Source organism: Thalia democratica, chromosome 1 (assembly GCF_965202585.1).
Source record: "Thalia democratica chromosome 1, ktThaDemo2.hap1.1, whole genome shotgun sequence".
Classification (NCBI taxonomy): Eukaryota; Metazoa; Chordata; class Thaliacea; order Salpida; family Salpidae; genus Thalia; species Thalia democratica.
The window spans coordinates 84,087,729-84,110,608 of record NC_139165.1 but is presented as its reverse complement, the minus strand read 5'-3'; positions in this window follow the sequence as shown (position 1 = coordinate 84,110,608).

The following is a 22,880-nucleotide window of genomic DNA, read 5'->3' as shown; positions in this document are numbered from 1 at the left end:
TACTAATTTTCATATTTTCTAAATTGAATAAATTTGATATTATAAATATTCTTCTTGTTTTGTTTATGTTTAAATGTTTGCAAATATTTTATATTAAAATTTAAATATAGAACATGGACCTTAAGTATAATTCCGTCCTCTAGCCTAGATTTAGCTAAGCTACCTAGCAGAAATCCTTTTTCAAGGTAATAAAGTCATCATCAATGCTAAGGGTAATCCTAACAATTTCAATGTTAAATATTATTTGATAAAAGTGTTTGTGTCTAATTCAATGACCAATAGTTCAGGTTTTTAGACCACAGTTGATTTATTTTCTGGCCAATATAAGCTTATTGTAATGTTATTCTTATCAAAAATTACACGGCTAAGAACTTATTTTGAATGGCTTTTTTTGTAATTTTTTTTTAACCAAACTTTATAACCAATTATTTTCAAATTCTTTAAAGCTAAATTGGAACTTTTTTTTTTAATCTAAAGAATGTTCTTTTGCTCTACTTTTCACAATAATTTCCATAGAATTTTGGTTTGAATTTTGTATAGGGGCCCCTTTAAAAATTTTGAGTTTTTTTTTCTACTTTTTTAATTTTACAAGTTTTCTCCAAAAATAATAACCTTTTTTTAATTTTTTTTAACATACTTAAAAATCCAAGTTTAAACTTGTAGTTAATATATTTTTTTTATACTATAAACCTAAGTAATTTTTTTCAAAAATTCCAATTTTGCACGATTTTCAATTTTTGGGTTTACAGACTTTTATGCAAAAATATTACTTTTTTTAATAATTTTTATTTTTAACAGACTTGTATAGTAAGTTTCATGTTGTAATTATATTTTTTTCCCAATTAATTATTTTTTTTTAAATATATGACCCATACAAGGGTTTACCTAAACTCATAGCACTTAAGCAAGAAATCCCTTTATTAGTTTTGCTAAGAGTTTATGTAAAACTTATATGGGTCATATATTTAAAAGATAATAATTAATTGGAAAAAATATAATTAAATCATGAAACTTTATTATACAAGTCTGTTAAAAATAAAAATTATTAAAATAAATATATATTCTTGCATAAAAGTCTGTAAATCTAAATATTGAAAATCATGCAAAATGGAATTTTCTGAAAAAATTATTTAAGCTTATGGTATAAAAAAAAGAAAAAAATAAAGTAATAACAAGTTTAAACTTAGTTTAATAAGTAATTAGAAAAAAATTAAAAAAGTTATTATTTTGGGATAAAAACTTGTAAAATTAGAAAAATAGAAAAATCTCAAAAGTTTTGAAGGGGCCCCACTACAAAAGTTAATCCTCAATTTTATGGAAATTATTGTGAAAAACAAAGCAAAAGAACGTTTTTTAGAATAAAAAAAATCCAAGTTAGCTTTAAAAAATTTGAAAAAAATATGTTTTAAAGTTTGGTAAAAAAAAATTCAAAAAAAACCATTCAAGACAAGTATTCGCTTGTAAAATTACGTTGTGTTTAAAATAAAATTTGTCTGAAACTGTTTTACAGAAATGCTCAAAAAAAATTATCATTAAAGTCGTTTAAATACTAGAATATATTTATTTTTTCAAAAATTTATTTTACAAACTAAAATAAATTTTTGAAAGAATAAATATATTACTTCTCCTCCAGCAGTTGAGATCTCTCTATTTGTTTTCTTGAAACCAAAACATATAAATACTAAAATTATGAATGTAATTCAAGTTAGCTATTTGAAATAGAAGTAGTAACCTTTTAACAGAAACAAAATGCATAACATTAACAACAAAGTGTAGTTAGAAACAATTTAAAGATAATAATCTTAAATAGTAATGAAATTTATTCATTGTAGCGAGTACCAGTAAAATTTATGAAAATCAGGGTTGAACCAGTACATAACTAGCATTATACTTACTTAAATAACCATAGATGTATACAGGAATTTTATTATAATCTACTGTGTATAAAATCGTATAAGGTTCAAATAATTTTAGAAATAAGTTGAACTTTTTGGCTTATAAATAATGGCTATGAACTTATCAAAAAGTGGTATTTCACAACCAACAGAACAATTAATAAACAAAAGAGATGTGAATAATACACGAAAATTACTGGCTCAAGACAAATCTAATAGTTTTGAAAAATCTTTTAGAGGTTCAGTAAAGTACGATTTCGTCAGGTTTTGCAAAGAAATATGCTCCAAAGATTTGGATGTAAAACATTTACAATCTAATAGAGATATACTAGGTAAAATGTTTACAAGTTTTTAGATTTGCGTTTGAAATTGTATTAAATTAATTGTTTTTTTTTTTAATATTTATCAAAATATTAATAGTTTCGCTAAATTGGTTTATTTAGTCATAAATTATTTAAAACTGTAGATTTCTATGATCAAAACTTTAAAAAATCAAAACGTTTTTATAAAGAATCCGAATATTTTTGCTTTCTTTTTTGCATAAAGTTATTCTTTAAAAAAGTACCAATTACAAATGTTGACGGCTTTCAACTTATTTGATTATCATTTTAACTCAAATTTGTTTAATAAAGTATATACTTAAAATTTATATTTATTTTGTAAATACTCAAAATTGTAGAATAATAGTATAATTTTAGTTTTAGTTTCTTTTACTTACAAAAATTATTCTTAAATGTTTTTAGGTGAAGCTATGCAAAACAATAATCATCTAGCTTTGATTTTTAAAAGGAATAAAGCTTTGCTCAAAGAAGATGTAATCTTTGAAAAAATAATTTTTTTTTGATGAAAAAGTATCTGTTTAAAAATGTCACTTTATTATACACCCTTGCAAAAGTCTTCAATTTATCTCGTCTTGAAGAAACAACGTTACCCTACATACAACGTTGCTTTTCAATGGTAGTAGAAACTCAAAGCTTCTTGGAGTTAAACTTGGAATTAATTGCTAAAATACTTTCAAGTTCAGAAATAAACATTCACTCTGAAGTTGAAGTATATAATGCTGTCATTAATTGGTTAAATTACAAAGTTGAAGACCGCAGCAAGTATGCAAAAAAAAACTGTTACTAGCAGTTCGCCTTCCTTTACTTTCGGATTGCGCTTTAAACTGTGTTTTAAATAGTTCTTCATCATTCATTCAAAATAATGAATTCGCTCATGTACTAAAAGAAATAGTAGCAAGAATGGATTACTCTTTCAAAAACAAACAAAGCGTATACTACAAAACTAGATATTGTAGCCAGGAAAAGTTTCACACGTTGATTTTCTGTGGCTTTGAAGAAACTTGTTGTAAAGCAACAAATGATGTTAACAAAACCAAAAGAAACAACTTGAATAGTATACAATTTATTGCAACTTTGTATAAGATGCATTACTATTCTAAATCAGTTTGCATAAAAGGAGAAGTGTACTTGCTTGGTGGAGTTGATCATAAATATGGTAATATAACCTCTGTAGAAAAATATTCACCGTGGAAAAAAACCTGGACTAAATTTGCTAGTATAGTGGATGATCGTAGATGCTATACAGCTTGCGCATACATGGACAGCATTTTTGTGATTGGAGGTACGAAAAAAGTAGATTAGTGGATCACTCTCAACTCCTGCTTGCAGTTTAATACTTCGAGCAAAAAATGGAAAGAGGTCTCAAGAATGACGGAAGCAAGAGAAGGATTAGTTAGCGCTGTATTTGAAGGAAGAATAATCGTGTCTGGAGGTAGAGACGGCAGATTCAGAACTTTGAATACTGTAGAAGCGTATGACGTAATATCTGACAAGTGGTCGTCAATGCCTAACTTGGTTAAAACAACAGATCACCACAAACTTGTAGCAGTTAAAAACAAAATGTATGTTATTAGAACAGATGGCAACGACTGCGAAGTATTTGACACGATAAGTGGAAAATTTGTTGTTTTTAAACAAGAATTTGACTATTTCCATTTCTATCAAGTTGTTTTAATTCAGAATACAATTATGATTTTCTACACAGGAATCTCTTCAATTATTTTTTATGATGTTGAAGAAAACGAATGGTCTGAACAACCGTTTGACGCTACCAAGGATCTGAACGGTTTTTCGACTGTAAAAATACCTTGGTATTAATATCCTTTGAAACAAAACATTTTGTTATACTAGACTTTTAATTAAAACAGTTATAACTCTATTAGAAAGTTCTGCATTTAAAACAATTATTCTTTAAAGATAGTTTACACAATAGTTAAACTTAATTAAAAAATTTTCTATTTTATGAGACCAAGAAAAAACCTACTGTTATTAAATTAGTCGCAGGAATCGTTTTCATCAACTTAGTTTTGCAAACTATTATGCTATTTCACGTGTTTATTTTTGCTTGCTCTGTGTTTTGTAATAAACTTGAGGTTCTGGTTTTTCTTCGTGTCGAAAGAGTATTTTAAAATGAAAAGAAATCTAAAAATTTCTTTAAACTATATGAAATAGTTTTATTTTTAATAAAAAATATGTAGTTTAGTAACTTGATCAACAATTTCAAAGAAAAACGAATTAAGTTGTCTTAGGGTAAAAAATGTATTAAATAATGAAATTTTTCATGTTCAAAGCCAAACTTATAAGTATGTACACACTAGTGAACAGTAGATGATATGTATAGTTTTTGTTTAGTATAAGCATGTAATTTATTTAAATATTATATACCAGTGCACTTGTTTAATATGAATTAAATGCAGCTGGTTTATTTTGTTAAAATTCACTAAATTTAATTTCTGTATAAGAGTCTGAGATAAGTTTTAAAAATTATTCACTTCATTGGCGTTAGATGCGGCTTCTTCTTATCTTTCCGTTCTGCACTCCTTCAGCCGTATGCTTGCCTCTCCGTTGAATTCCTCCTATTAACCCGTTTTGATCTCGTAACATTTGATGTATTGAATAACAGTTGTGTATTATAGTATTTTGTCAGGGATTCGAAATTTACTTTTATCTAAAAATCCCCTAACTTAAGACTTTTGTAATTAGCTATAGAAAGCTTTTTTGTAAGTAATATCATTGAAATAAATCAATTAAATGAAATAAGTTCGAAGTTAATGTTCTACAAAATACCTATATTTTACAAAATTATACAATTAAAAAAAATTCAAACTTCTTAGAATTACTTATACTTGCAAAAATATAAAATTACTCAATAAAAATGGTTTTTACTACTTACAGTAAACTTAATAGATATAAAAATGAATATATTCATAAAACGACAATATCTGTTTTATTTACAAAAAATACCAATTTCTAAAATTTAAAATACAACATAAATGTTAGCACCTCATTGCACATTATATATTACACAAAATTATATTTTAGTGAAATTTTATAAATAGAATAGATTGCTTGCTTATTTATTCTAAATAAGGTATTAATTCTAGAAAATCAAATCTGAATTAGACCAAAGTTAAACCAAGATGAACTTAGCTTATTGCTTTTTAAAATTTTTAATTATATACAAATAAAAAACTGTGAAAAAAGAAACATTAAAAGTAAACTGTATAACACAAGACATAGAGAAAAACAGTTTTATGGCAAATGTCAAACGTAAGACTTAATGGCAGTGAACCTGAATATCTAAAGAAAAAAAAAGCATAAAAAATATTTTTTTATAATTAATAATATAAGAAAATTTTTATAGTTTGAAAAATATTCTGTCACAACTAACCTGAAAAATAATTCTAAAGCGAATTTTTTTATATAAAATAGCTAAATATATTTAATGATAATAACAAAATAGAAGTATTTTAAGTCAGACAAAGCATAGAATTTGTAAACAAAACTACAGGTCTAATAATATCTAATATAAATGTAATTATCTAATAATAAAAAACATATATCTGAAAAATGTAATGATTATCAAAAGCTAAAGTAGTTACAAAGAAAAACCTAAGTTTGTCCTAAGCAAAAACTTAAATGCTTATTTTTTACCTTTGTAATGAAAATGCATCCTTTTTTTTTTTGATTAAAAATAAATTCATATCTTCCTTGTTTAAGCAAATACAGCTTTAATTAAGTCTCTACCAATAGAAATAAAACTAAAGGAGTTTAATGTAGAATGACCAATGGTATTTTGTAAATACGTTATTTAATCTCTTTAAAGATGAAAATGTCCTTTCAACTTCAGTTGAACACATAAGTACAGTCATTAGAATTTGTAAAAATTTTAAAGTTTCACTAAGATTATCAGAAATATTGTTGTTCTTTATGTACAGCAGAGTTTTTATTTATCCCCCTATGTGCAATTCTTTTTGATTGTAAATACCAATAATTCGGTTTGTAGCTTTTTACAATCTACAGCAGGATAAAAGTTATTCACTGCTTCGGTAAGGTCATAAGGAAGACATTTGGGATATTCTTAAGTGTCCTGAAAAGTTGAACCTTTTGGCAAAATTTACCCTTACACTGTCACAAACTTCTTTAGCAGAAGAAGAGAGAAATATGTTGCATTATATGTAGCACTAGAATTACGAGCTCAATTAAAAGCATCTTGAAAATATTTCACATGCTGTTTAACTTTTTGCTAAGTTAAATTTTACTTTACATTACATTATACAAAACATCTACTTCAGGCATAAGCTTAAAAAAAATATTCAACCAAAAATTGAACTTTTCATCATTTACAAGTTTTCCGCAGTTTTCTTCCGCGGCTATAGTGTAATATCTGTAACAGTCAGTGTTACTAACAAAGTATGTAAACTCTGTAAATAACTCGTTTTTTTCTTTCTGCAACTTTCCAAGCAGTTTTTGAGTTGTAGATTTTAAGTTGAATATATAGCTTTGCATCCAGAAAGAAAATTCACTTCACTACGCGTCTTTTTTTCTGGTAATTTAGAAAAAAAAGTAGGAATGTGATCTAATTTAGCAAAAAAAAGTTCTGCCTCAACTAAAAAGAAAAACTAAAAAAGTTGCAACTAGCAGCCATCGAAAGCACTAATTTTAGCTGATGAGCAGCACAATGTACGTAATAAGCGTTTTCATATATTTCCCTTACTTTCACATGAACCCATCCTATTCTTCCCTTCATGACCGAAGCACCGTCATAAGTCTGATAAGTTGTTTTTTTTTTGTCACTCTGCATGATTTTTTTCCAGCTCATTTAAAATAACTACTGAAATAAATTCTGCATTTACTCTTTTTAGCTAAGAAATCCCAAAACCTCTCATCGTCACTGTCTTTGTTAATATATCTTTTCACTATAGACAATTGATTTTGCACGCTCACATATGTTGCTTCGTCCGCAATTACTGCTATAAAGTGTGCCTGCCGTAAATTGAGATACAACTTCCTTCCTGTAAACTTCAAAGGCACATGACAAAATTTAATTTTGTATTATTGGAAACAATCCTAACAATGCTTTACTTGTTTCAAAATGCGTTTTAAGGTCTGTGTCAAGTTTGCTAGCAAACTTAAGCAAAGATCTCAAGCCACCAGGACTTAAAGAATCTTAAAATTTATTTATGCCGTCTCGAAGCTATTTCTTGGACTCCGCAGTAAAGCACACTAATAAAACACTTATTTTAAAGCTTTTAACATGTACAAATACTAACAACTACAATACTTTAAATTACTAATTATCTACTAATTACATCTATCCAAGTACTATGTTTTAGTATACCATTTATATTATATTGAAGCTCTTTATCAAAAGGTCGATTAGAATTCAATAAAACTATTTTGTTGTACGGAGGAACGTTAGTACAATGACCGGTTTAGCTTAGACAATATTTTAAAAGTGTTGCATGGCAAAACTATTTTTATCGTAGATACTTTTTTATTTTTGTATAAATTTAAATTTAAAAATATTTTCAAATATTTACTTACATATGTGTTTAGCCACATTTGTTTAGTACAACTAAGTTACGCTGTTAATTTGCAGATATTAAGGTGGAAATAAAACATAAATAACGTATAAAAACTTTTATGTATAAATTTAGAATTAGAAGTTATAAGTAATGATAAATATTATCTAATCATAAAGACAATTTCAATTAAATTAATTTTTTTAAAGAAAACCATACTAGTACAAAAAATTAAAAACACAAAGTTAATATAAAACACCAACACTATTTGAGTATAAATACTAAGATTTTAATATGACGATTTGGAATGAAGTCTTGTAAACATCTTGTAATGATTTACAGTAATATCTATAGCAATGATTTGTAGGAGAAGTAAGTTTATTCTAAAGAGCATTACAACTAATTTAAATACTGATTTTTTTGTCTTATTAACCGGTCTTAGTAAAATCAACTAGTGTTCTTGACTTTTAAGATATTTATATAATGCCGTTTATTAAAATCAATTTTTTGTAAGTTTATGTTAACAATCTATTGATTTAAAACATTTTAGTTTTCCTGCAAGCAAAATGAACTGGATATGTATTCAAATGAATACTAGTTATATTAGGATATATCATCTGAATACAGCAAATTTGATTAAAAAATTTAAATTTCAGTATATAGTAATGTTTATAGTTTTAGATTGGTTGTTTTGCAAACTTTGTTTTTTATTACTGTTTTACAACTTAATTTTAATACTTATCTAAATAAATTTAGAAAAACATTAGTTTTGCAGTCTATAGTTTAACAAAAATTATGACGTTTATACAAAAAAAAAACAAACTAAAAAGGTTTTTGAACTTTAGCATTTTTAAACAATCTTTCTTTAATTTTCAAAAGTTATCTGTGAAAAAACTTTCTTTTTAATATCGTACGCAATTAAATCAGTTTTGTTAACATAATTAACACCAACTAAAATTATTTTATCACCAACACAATAAGCACCTCCTTTTTCACTTCTAATTTTCATATATTTTGGAATACTAGTGTTCAAAGTGAATTTGATTTACTCCGAACCACTGCGGTCTCTAGCTTTGTGGGAAACCGCCCCTGTAACAGGTTCGGCAGTTTCGACAGGAGCCAGATTAGCAGTAGCTTCAGGGCCATCTTTATCTTTAGTTACTATCTCGGTCTGCGACCGAGTGCAAGAGTGTGTAAAAGCTAATACCCTATTCATTTTACTTATAGTTCAAGTTTAAATATAGACTAACAAGTATCTATATGCTTTATTATACAATACAACCAATTACACGATAAGAAAATCCTTGCAATTCACAATTCTAGTTGGCCTGTAACAGATGGTTGCTCGTACAGTTTACTGGTTCAGAGAGTAGAAACTTATACTTCCTCGTTTGTACCGGTTGTAGAGCGCGCAAGATAAAAATATATAATATTAATAAGTTTATGCCACCGAATGCGTGGGTTTATGGGTCGAGTTCAATTTTCAAAATGATTTAAACTGGAAGTTGATGCTGCTTGTCTGCTGCAGTATGCGTAGGCTTATGAGTATGGCACGTTGACAAGTTAAATCAAGTTGTACGCCCCGTCGACGTTGCTAAAGTAGGTATACAAAATGTATATAGAAGAAGATACAAAAACTACGAAGTTATGAAGTTAAGTACAAAGTAAATGTTCCAGACAAACAAATACTTGAATAAGAATGTTTCACCAGAAATCATCTAGATTTTCCAAGATGGCGACTTACACTAAGAGTGCCAAGAGAAGGTTTTCCGGGAGTTCAGCTAGCTTTTCCAAGATGGCGGCTTACGCTTCGGACTGGAAACTGGCGTAGTGGTGCTTCTTGTTAACGTCGAAATCCAAATGATCTGCTTTCTCGTTTTCTCTGCTGTATATATACGTCTTTTTTACATAACAATCGCCTGGTCAAGACATGGTTGCATGATGTAACATGCTGACTTTAGCATGAAACCCGGCGTGATCGGAAGTTAATTCTACATGGCAAAAATGCGTCAACTAGCGGTTGTTATTATTTTTCGAAACAATGTTTTTAAAAACCAAATTGTTTTTATCATTTAAGAATTATTAGTAAAAGAAAAGGATTTAAATATGAAATTACTTATAAACACGACTTTTGACTATCGAAGCGAAAAAATAAAATTTTCACGCCGATGTCCAACAAATTTACTATTTTTACCATCAAAAATTTTCCAAATTTGCATAAATTCTTCACCAACTGCAAACATTTTGTTGCCTATAATAACCATTGAATGACTGATTCATTTTCCGATCATATCAGGAAAATATTTTCATTTTTAATCATGATGATCATACGCTTCTACGGTGCTTAAGTAAATGTGCGAGCCTATACCACCTGAAACAACAATTTTACCTTCAAAAACTGCACAAGCTGCACTGTTTCGTATTTCAATCATACTTTCTATGAAACTCCGTTTTTTATATAAAAATTAAAAACAAAAATATAATATTAAAATAATAACTTAAAATTTTTATAGGAATGAAAATTTTTTTAAGCTCTCCAGTTTAAGTAAAACTAAGTTTAAGTGAATTGCTGAGCTAGCCTTTAGAAAACAACTAAAAAAAGCAAAAATCGGTTTTTAAAAAATCAGACAAAAACTAATATCTGTTTTTTAAAATTAAGTTTATAAATGGAAATTTAGTACTTGATTAATTTTTCATATATAATGAAAATTTGTAGAAGTTTTATGGGTTCTATTTCATATACAAATTATGTTATCAAAGTTATTAAACTAAAACTATTTTATAATATTAAAACTCATAAGTTATTCACTATTATTTTAAATATAAATTATAAGTTTTACAGTCTTCTTATTTGTAAGTACTTTTACTAATGAATTTTTATTTAGATGTAGAAATATTTATTTTAATTGTTTGATCGAAAACTTTGAACATAAACAATGTTATTCTAGATTGAACTACTGCTAATTAAGACAAACTATATTTAATAAAAGATTTTAGTCATACATAATATAAAAACTATTTTACAGGCAAACTTCTCACTACTATTATATCGAAACTTTTACTAAAATAATGATATTTTAATAATAGGTTTCTTGAACTAAACACGCAAGTTGAAAACAGTATTATGAAAAAATTATTTTGTTACCTTAGCTACAATGCTTCGCTTCAAAGTTTATAAAAACAGTAAGTGTGATGTAGTATTTAATACTTTATTAGATTCACCTCTGTCATTGATTGTAATTTATTATTTTACAACCTATTAATAAATTAATGTAGTTTACTAATTAATTAATATTTAAAAATTATTTCTCAGAGTACTTTTTGTACTAAACGTTACACAATATCTACTTTTGTGCTTCTTTATAAAATAATAACCAAAACGTGATTTTGCGTTTTTACAAGTTTGGTTATGAAACATTTTTTAACAACTTTTTTTAACGGCTCAAATACGTAACCACTTGACCACCCTATTCAGTCAGCAGTAAAATATTTACTTTTATTAGATTGTTATATTAAGTGTTCACAATAGTTCATTGTTCATTAATTATAAAAAAAACTCTATTAGGACATTTAATATGTTGCTTTTTAAGTCTTTTATACTCTTAATTTCATCGTTAGTCATATGCCAATACTTCATTCTCTTAATATATCTTTTTTTTTCAGTTCATTATCAACAAAACAATAATTCACTCATATATTGGCATATAGGAGATTATCAGTGTTTGAACAAAATAAATTGAAGTTGTGTAAAAATATTAAACAAAACAAAATTAAAAACAAAGTATCGAATTTATGGTTTAAAAACTTATGGTTTTAACTTTAAAGCTATTTAAGTCGAGAATTTTGAATTGTTTGATTTAAACAAATTACAATCTTATTCTTTCTACATATACAGTTTGTAACAAAGAAATATCTGGAACCAGTTGTATCCCTAATTTCTGGCGCAGAATATTTTTACTAAGTAAACATGCGTTTTCAAATTTGTATATAAATGTTTTTATAGTAAAATTTAAGTAACTTAGCTATTCATTTATAAATAGTTCATTGTTGCTTATTTTAAAACTATTTTTGTTAAAATTGTGTTTATATATCGTTTAATAAAATTATTATAAATATGTTGGACCCACAAGGTCTTTTAATTAATTTAATTAAAAGTAGAATTAAGGAAGCCGTTGATAATACAATATCTGTTCGATTAGTATTCTGATTAATTATAATTTTCATGAGCATCATTTTGCGTAAAGGACACTAAAGTTATAGTTAAGACATTGATGTAACTTTGCTTAAGTGTATTTATGCTACTAGATATTGAAATGTTATTAAATTGTAAAATTTCATGTTTAACAATTTTTTTTTGTTTTTGTATATAGTTTAACAAAACTTTATTTGATTAGTCTATGTAGGAAAATAGCTATGAACCAAAGAAATATTTTTAAATACGCTATGCGCTACATAGTTCAAGGGTTTAGTGTTTTAATATTTATCCTTGTTTTAATTTTCCACATAGTTTACTTACTACTATACCAGGAGTTTGAATAACAAATAAAACTAATTCTTTTATAGTAAAAAACTAAATTTAACAAATATTGTGTTGTTTTAATTATCGAAAGTTTTTTGTACTACCAAAAGTACCGTAGTTTATGATAACTTTATTACGTAGTATGATATAATATTAACTTTATTTAAATTTGAAGATTAAGTTGCTTAGATAGCATGAATGTAAGTGACTTCATACTTTCAAAACTATTTTGAAGAATGCCTAATTATACCGTGTTATTATTTATCTATACACTACAATTGTTCAACAATGAACAATGGTTGCATATATATTTAAATATGCGTTTAGTTAAGTTAATAAACAATAATTATTAAAATATAATTTTTATGGTACGTAAATAATTTATTAAAAGTGTAGAAATTAAAGAGAAATCGATAAAACTAAATAAAAAAAGCTTAATTAAAACAATCTCTAATAAGGCGAATTTTACGACTTAGTACGTTCATTCATTAAACGTATGTAATTCACGACTATTTTTTTTATAACATTTAAAATCGGGATTTATATCTTCTATATCTAAAGTATCACCGTTCCTTACTTCTTTCAATAGTCCTTTATTTTCTAATGGTCTTATTTTGTGTTTTTCTTTGTATTTTTCTATATTGTAAAGTGCTTCTTCTTTTTTCTTTAACTGATTTCTTTCAACGGTCCCTACAGAAGACAGAAGAAACTCTTTGTAGAAAGGAGACTCTTGGTTTATATCCAAGTAGGAGCTATTGCAAAGTTGCCAGTTTTGCGCATAATCGAACAAATGATCTGTGTATTTAAATATTAGTTTTATAGCTTTTTGAGTTTGATTACAACAAATCTGTATAAAAAAATTGTATGTTACAAAATAGTAAGTTACAATGTAAGCAATGCACAAAAGTAAATGTACGAAAACTAATGTTGAATGACATAGCTAGTCAAACTATAGTATTAAGTACTTACAAATTACGCAAAACTAATCAGTATACTAACGCCAATTATAATACTACTTAGTAACTAATATATTATTTTATATTAATCAACATACACTAAAATACTTGCAATCTGCTAAAAATGTTTTTTTTAGTACCAAAAAAAAATTATTTATAGAGTGCTTTATACTTTATTTACAATGTTTAAATTTTTTCATACAATTTTTCGATGATCTTTTATTAATTTTGCTTAAACTACAAATAAAATACCTTCAGTACAAACTTAATTACAAAGTATAAGTTGTTTACAGTTGTAAACTCTGAATCTTAAAAAAGCAAACTTTTTATAATCTTTAAATTTTGAAGATGTTTTTCATAGTTATCAACAAAGTGAAAGTCTGGCAGAGGCTCAAACTCATCATAAGTGCAGAGTAATGGGCTATGTTGACAAATATTTTCGTGGAAATACTTCCTTCCGTAGTTTAAAAATGCCTCTTCCATTGCTTTACTGCAGTCAAATCGTTTTTTCTAAAAAAACATTATTTTATTCATTTGTTTTTGATTACATTCTTCAAAACTACTTAGCTTTAAAACTTACAGGGTCCACACAAGCAGTCCAGAAATCAACGATTGAGCAAAAACGTTATCCGTGATTCCCTTAAAGAACTTTTGGGGACTTCTGTCTTCAATCCAGCCGTAATATTTAAAATAATCTAGTTTTTGAGACACAGACAAACGTCTAAGACTTTTTTGGATCGACTTTGAATTTTTTGAACCAGTTAACAAGCTGTGCTGCTTTTCAACCTGAAAATGTTAACTTTTTGAAAAAAAGTATATAACATTCACTCTTTAAAATATTATTTCATTGCAAAGCCTTTAGAATAAATAGTTATAAATTAAACTTTTGAACAAACAGTACATATATTAATGGTTAAGTGTTTATTTGAAAATATATGTGATAAACATTTTTTAAAATTATAGTACAGTGATTTTATAGTTTTACATTTATAGAATCTTTTTAACATTTAATAAAAAGATATATTATGTGATTTCAACTAAAAAATGATCGACTGAACTTAATAAAATTATCAACAAAATAACTTGATTTGAGAACGATTTGGACAAAAAATAATTTAAGGAAAACCATATTAATAGTATAACATACTTTTTTGTTGTAATAACTAACCAGCTTTGGGTATGAATTGCAAACCGCAATCCCGCGCTCCAAACGTCCACTTCAGTTGAGTAGCTCTCCACACCGTAAACAAGCTCTGGTGCCCTGTTCAATTTATTATTTTTAGAATATAGAGAGTAGATTTAAAGTTACTTACAAGTATTATTATGTTGTTATAATGCAATGTTGAACTCAGGCATCAAAACCTGAGCCACCTAAACAGGACCTACAAGAAAAAACAAAAATAAAATAAAATACATTTATATTAAACAATAATAAATACTAAAAAATTTAAGAAAGATAAAATTATAAAGAACTCATTAACAAATTTAAACTCATTTTATGATAAAAAAGGCGATAAGGTAGTATATTACATACGAACACATTTGTACAAAATTCATAAAGGTAAAATAATAGCCTGTTAGGGGAGGCGTAGCAATCTTAAAATAAATGATATTACAAATAGAAAAATAAAGAAATCAGTAAGTAGTTTAGAAGTTAGAATTGTTAGGCTTTTCCAAGTTTCACTTGAATATATTTATATTGATGTATTTTTATGAAATACCAATATGTTGTTTATTGAAACACAAATTTTAATACAACTATCTATTTAGCTACCATTTGCATTTTGTGTCATAAAAATCAGCATAAATATTACTTCAAAATAGTTAAAAATATAAGAAATATAATAAACCTATACACTGGAGTGATAACATCATAACATTTTTCAATACCAGCAATATTATCTGTGTAGCTTTTTGCGTTGCCGAAATCGCATATTCTCAACAAGCCGTTGTTATTTACCAGAATATTTGCGCTCTTTAGATCACGATGCACTATTTTTGCTCCGTGAATGTACTTCAACCCTAATTATTGAAACATAACGTTGTTTTTTATATAACATTAGTTGTAAGTAGTACATGTTTAATTGCAGTATTGTATTAATAATATTTTAGTTTATAAATAATGCAAAATTTTTTTAAATTTTTTATAGTTGTATTTCAAATTACGTTTTTTAATAAAAGTTTATTTACACACATTATAGAATTATTACACAAAAATTATCTTACCTCTGAATAATTGGTACATTAAAATAGAAACCCTCTCCATACCTAACTCATACTTTCTAAAACAATCTAAATCCTTATCCATGAACGGGGAAAGCAGGTAACTGAAAAAATAGTTTTATTTTAATTGCAAAAACTGTCATATAAACAACAACTAAGCTTTCATACAGAGATTAAAAAAAAAACGCCAAACGCCAAAAAGATAATCAAATATCGATATATTGTTTATGCTCCGTAATTTCATGTTAAAAATAATTAGATTATGGTAAACATACTACTTATTTTCAATTTAACAAACTCCTTACGGTGTTACAGTAGTTAAAGCTATAAAGCTGAAAACATAAACACCGACTTGCTGTTAGCATGAAAAATATTTATTTTTCAATTTTATCTGAACTACAAATAAATAAAATAATCATAAAATAAAATATCTACTAAATTAATAAAAAACTTACATTTCTTCAACGTCAGCTTCAAAGGAATTTATGACACCGACAAGGCTAATTATCTGTAAAAGAAAGTTATTCTTATTTACATATTACTCATAAACATAAGAACATTTTGTTCACTTAACATACCCTGCATAATTTGCTTTAAAACAGTGTTTTACTATTGTAAGTTAAAGAAAATATAAACTGTTAAAATCTCAAACTATAAATTATTATTAGATTTTTTTATTAGGCTCTCTTTTTTTAGTGTAATGGTTTTACTACGTTTTTCTTAATACATAAAGAAGGTTTAGAGTTAAGTTATTTAATAGTTTTTAAAAGTTTTTAAAATTTTATTAAGTTTACAAATTTTATTTTTGTCTAAATTATGAAGACTTTATACACACAAAGTTAAAAATTATTAAAAATTTAGAAAGTTTAAGGTAAGAAATGAAGTAAGGAAAACATATGTTTCTAAAAGTTGAGACAAAACTTACATTTTCATGTTTCAAAGTTTCAAGCATTCTAATTTCTCTCATCACACCAATAGCAGTAGACAGGTTTTTAGTTGCGTAAGCAATCTTTTTCAAAGCTAGGTAGTTATCGTTTCTTGGATCTTTAACTTTCCTGTAAATATCATTTAAACTAGTCGGTTTAAATCTTATTTTTATGTGAAAACGATTATAAGTAACTTTATAACTGCAAACAAAAAGAGTTTTGAAAGTTGTGTAACATTTTTTAATTGTTTTACCTGAATAAATTAAAAATAAAATTAGTTTAAATGAAAAAACAAACCATACTACGCCAAAACAGCCTGAACCAATTTTTCGTGGGACGTCAATAGAATTTTGCATTTTTATTTCTTCAACAATTTTATTTCTTGCAATTAAACTGTTAAAATGTTTAGTTTATAATTATAACACTGTTTAAAATAAATAAATATATACAAATATTATATAATAATAATTTAATTAATTAAAACTATTTAAATAGCACAAAAATAAAGTTTGTCAGTTCTAAAATCATTTCTGACAACCTGACTTTTGTTCTAACATTTTTCAATTACATTTTTTATTACATCTGTTTACTGGTGTATTTCAAAACTGATAATATACTATTTTACAACTATACATATACATATCAGTTGCGGCTCTAGGTAATGTTAAGTGCTGCACAGTTTTTACCTTTTTAAGGGAAGAATTCAGTGTTATAGAAAATTATTTTATGAAATACAACAAATATTGACTGCTTTTTAACAGCACATTTTTATCAAGATGTCAAGAAATAAAGTTGATATTTTTTTTATTTGACAAATAATTAAGTTTAATTCTAAAAATACTATTAACAAATTTAATTTTATTTAAACTTATTAAATTAAAATTTTTCTTCAAGTGCTTTAATACTAAAAACTTTTTAATAATATATTTTTGCATTTCCTTTTAACTTAAACTATCTTTTTATTTACATATTTTATTAATTTCTTTTTTTTATCGTTAGTTAAGCTGTTAAACTTTTTTATAAAACCTGAATGACACTAATACAAAATTAATGCTCTAAGCCCTGATAATACTATAATATTTTTATTTAATTGAAAGCATTAATTTTTATTCGGACAAAGCCTAGAGAAATGAATTGTCGACTTTTATTGATCTATCAACTTAGAGCTCAAAAAAATATTAATTTTCAAAATAAATTTACTTCTAGTAAATAAGTTTTATCTAATTTTACTGATGTTGTAAATATATATTTGTTCATTCTTTATTTATTTATATATATTTACAGTTTATGTAATTAAACTTGTGTATTCTCTTTTTTATCTGATGAAAACCAATTCCAGAAAAAGTTTGTTAATTTAACAACAAAACCTTTAAAACTAATAAGAAAGGACAATCAGTTTTAGATAAAAAGTAAATATATATTTTAAACCAGTCTATATCTGTATCTAAAACATATACATTTTAGTAAAAAAAGACAGTATTTTTATTATAATTTACAAAAGAAATCTATCAAAGATGGGTATAAAAAATTAATTTTTATTATTCTAAGAACCACAATTACACTATTTCACTGCAAAGCAGATTTTCAAATTGTAAATCCTGTAATAAATAACAATAGTAAAAATCACAAAAAATAAAAAATCTATGTGAATTTAGTTACATTCTTAGAAAACAAAAATTAAGAAATTAATTAATAATAAGAAAATTATTAATATTTAAAACCTTTAAAAACTGTATAAGCTATATACAGGTAAAGACAAACAATTAATTATACTATACATTAAGCGATTGAAGTTAAATGGATTAAAAATTTAAACATTATAAAACTAAAAATTAAAGAGTTGGAAAATATTTTGACATAAAGGATGTTGTTCCCTTAGTTAAATTATAATGTTTTATTGTTTAAAAGAATTAAAAACAAAATACCTTTTGAGTTATAGACATTTTGTTAAGAAAGTTATGATAAGTTAAGACAGTTATCGTATCATGCAAAACAAAAAGGCTTTTTTTTAATGCATATTAAGGAAAAATACTAGAAGGGCTATATTTAAAATGTTAAAATAAAAGTTGTAAAAAAAAAGAATTAAACTTTAGTTAAGTTACAAACATAAAAAGTATAAACTACTATTATTTTGATTTTTTTTAATTATAAAAATTAAAAAAAAAATTTTTATTATAATGAAATCACACATCATTTAATACATTGAGAAAATATTCAATTATATATATTATAATCTTTAAACAATCAATCAATTAATGCGGGCAATGGGTATAAGTTTGTTTCTTCTGTCTAATTATTATGAACAAAAAGCCTCTTTTCCTAAACCTTTTATATATAAATTGAAAAGTTCTACTCTACTTGCAGTCCACATGTGATGTTTAAGCAATAACAATTTGAAATACTCATTTGAATAGAAAACAGTAGATTAACACAAACCATACTAACACAAGTACCTTATGCAACCTTTTTAGACTCCATATATCCCTACCAGACAAGAAAAAAACCTTAAACTAAAGAAACGAAATGATGACTTAATGCCTGTAGAACTTGAATGAATATTTACAGATTATAATTTATTTTGATGAAAGTTTTGCAAAGTCTTTAGTAATATGTTCCTGCATTATAATATAACATTTTAAGTTTTATTTTTTTTTAATTAAATTAATAGTAGTTTATTTTATTTATTGTTTTGTCTTGTTGTTGTAAAATTTCGTTCTTTTTCTTTTCTAATTTTATTAAACATTCTAAATATAACCCAGTAAATTTTCTTTAGTATACATTTTTCGAAAAAGGCCATTTTGTTCTGCATGATAACAAGTCTTGTTGTAATGTGACGGTGTTTCCCCTAATATTTACTGAGTCAGCAAAAAAAAAAGTTATAATTTTATTTTTGTTATAAGTTTTTAAAAATTTATATTTTCAGAAAGTTTTAATAAGTTTAGGTAAAGTTGGTAAGGGATAAGGGTATAAAGAAAGTATAAATTTAATAATGATTTTAAAAATTTTGCTGACTCAGCGAATATTAAGAGAAATACCATCAAATTACAATCGGACCCCATGATAAAACAACTATATTTACTTATCCATATCAAATATTTCTACTACTCAAAGTAATTTTTTAATGTCTAACCCTATTATTTGTTTTAAAGTCATTAAAAAATAATGCATTACAATTTAATTAAACATAGGAATAACATTTTTTTGTCAAAATATTTTCCAACTCTATAAATTATAGTTTTATAATGTTATGATTTTAAAATTCATTTTACTTCAATGCCTTACTAAATAATAAACTGCATCTGTTTGTCTTTTTCTTTTTAAAGCTTATAATTTCTTTAAAGGTTTTATATCATCAAATATTTTTTTATTATTATTCTTAATGTTTATTAATTTAATTTTAAATCTTAATTTGTCAATGTATAAATTGATTGGCATTATTTTTATACTTTTTGTCATTTTACTATTGTTATTTTATTACAGATTTCCAATTTGAAAATCCGCTTTGCGGTTAAACAGTGTAATTGTGTTTTTAGACTAATAACACTTTAATGGTTTATTATTGTCATATGAACACATAAACTTAAAAATAATCATTTAGTCATAATATTAAAACATAATTTGAGCAATAAAGTCAACTTAATTTTTTTACATGTATCATAAGTTTTAAAACTTATTTACATAAGTAAAGATCTACACAATTCGATAAAAAATGATAATAAAAAAAAAATATATAAATTAAAAACAAATTTTTGTCATCTTGCCAGTGCTATCTTTGTAATGAGCTGAAACACATTTTGTATTTAAACTTAACTAAGGTGTTATATAGAACTCTTATTTTAAACGAAAATTTTAGTAGTTTCATAAATTTTTATGTTATAAATGCTGGCGCATAACTAAATATCGTCATGTTTTATCTGTTTCAAACTCCTTATATTCAAATATTCACACATATTTAGTTTCATTAAGGTAAACTACGATTTCTATTACACACAGAAAATAACTATTAAAGCAATGGGAATTTCTATTTCAATTTAATTTAAATTTAAAATGTAAATGAAAATAGCTGGGCCTCACAAAGTATAAGTTAAGGTTCCCCTTGACCTTATAATTAAGAATTTCGTAATTCAATATAAAAGAAATTTTTGTTAACTGATGAAACTAACTGTTTTTATTAACCCAAAATTTCCAAATCAACCGTGAAAAGTCTGCTAGATTTTATAACAAGAGGTGAGCTTTATAAACTTTAAGTTTTAAAATTGCTGTTAATTTTTAGAATATTTTCCACGTTGCTTATAATATCAAAAATGTCAATAAAAAATTTCTTAAATTTTTCGAAAAATACTTTTGTATAAACTTTTTAAATTGAAGTTTTAATTTGTACCTAAACTGTTTTTCTTGCACAGGTAAGATGCTTTTGTTTCCTAATGTTTATTTTAAATTTAATTTGTATTATTTTAATAAAAGATAATTGAAAAAAAACACTTTTCTTTTCAAATTGTACTATAGTTTTTGATATAAAAAAACTATGCATTAACTTATTTTTCAAAGCATAACACTTGATACTTTTACATTTTAGTAAATGAATGCAAAATCTAGCTACAAAAGGCAGAAATGATTGTTTAGTTCTAAAATATGTAAATAACATAAAAAGTTTTTACTAATCAAACTATTAATACTTTATATTTGCATTGTACAAAAACGTTAATAAAAGCTCACATATTGTATTTAAGTGAATTGTTAGTTAATAGCAAAGCAAAACAAGTCTTTAGACACGTTTTGTCACATATTAAAAAAACTTCTAAAAAATGTTATTTAAAACAAGCGTCTAAATAAAAATATTCAAAAATAATAATAATAATAAGGTTGAAAATAACCTGATTAGAAGTTTCTATATAGTTATAAATTAATTACATAGCTAACGAGTCGTAAATATTTATTTTTATTAAATTTTATTATTAATTGAAGTAAAAAAAAATAGTATAACAAAATTTAATTATTTAAAAGTAGTTAGTTTTAGTTTTGTTATTAATTTATGGAAATTACATTTTTTGATGAATTTAGAGTGGTCTTTGTGTTGACTTAAATTGAATCTATTTAAAAGTTTTATTTTCCATGTGGATTTAAAACTTTTGAAAAATTATTCAGTATATGAAATTTATATAAACAATACAAAACTATTACATTCACTTTGTTAAGTATTTTTATACATATTACGTTAACTTTGTATATTATTAATATGTACTACGCTAAATAATTTCACACGGCATACTGTTTTTAAAGAATTTATTAAGTTTCAATAAAAATAACAAAAAATGTAACACTATAGTTTATAAGACTTTTGTAAGCTTTAAGTGCATAAAAAAAAATTCATAATAGTTTTTATTTTTAAACACGCTTAGAAAGACTTAAATTGTTAAAATTTATAAAAGTAATTATTCAAGTTCGTGTTACTTCTTGTTTTTTAATAAGTTATTAATTTTGCATGGAATTAAAAAGATAATTTCATAAATTTTATTCTCTTAGTAATCTTGACAACAGTAATTAGTCTCAATATGTATTAAATTAGGTAATATAATTTAGAAAGATACTTAGAATTCCTAAATTATAGGGCTTTTTAATGGCGCAATTAAACACATGCACACACGTATATGAAGTATCGCGTCGATATTTTTCTAAAAATATTTGTTTAAAAATTAATTAACAAATTTAAACTCATTTTATGATAAAAAAGGCGATAAGGTAATATATTACATACGAACACATTTGTACAAAATTCATAAAGGTAAAATAATAGCCTGTTAGGGGAGGCGTAGCAATCTTAAAATAAATGATATTACAAATAGAAAAATAAAGAAATCAGTAAGTAGTTTAGAAGTTAGAATTGTTAGGCTTTTCCAAGTTTCACTTGAATATATTTATATTGATGTATTTTTATGAAATACCAATATGTTGTTTATTGAAACACAAATTTTAATACAACTATCTATTTAGCTACCATTTGCATTTTGTGTCATAAAAATCAGCATAAATATTACTTCAAAATAGTTAAAAATATAAGAAATATAATAAACCTATACACTGGAGTGATAACATCATAACATTTTTCAATACCAGCAATATCATCTGTGTAGCTTTTTGCGTTGCCGAAATCGCATATTCTCAACAAGCCGTTGTTATTTACCAGAATATTTGCGCTCTTTAGATCACGATGCACTATTTTTGCTCCGTGAATGTACTTCAACCCTAATTATTGAAACATAACGTTGTTTTTTATATAACATTAGTTGTAAGTAGTACATGTTTAATTGCAGTATTGTATTAATAATATTTTAGTTTATATATAATGCAAAAAATTTTTAAATTTTTTATAGTTGTATTTCAAATTACGTTTTTTAATAAAAGTTTATTTACACACATTATAGAATTATTACACAAAAATTAACTTACCTCTGAATAATTGGTACATTAAAACAGAAATCCACTCCATACCTAGCT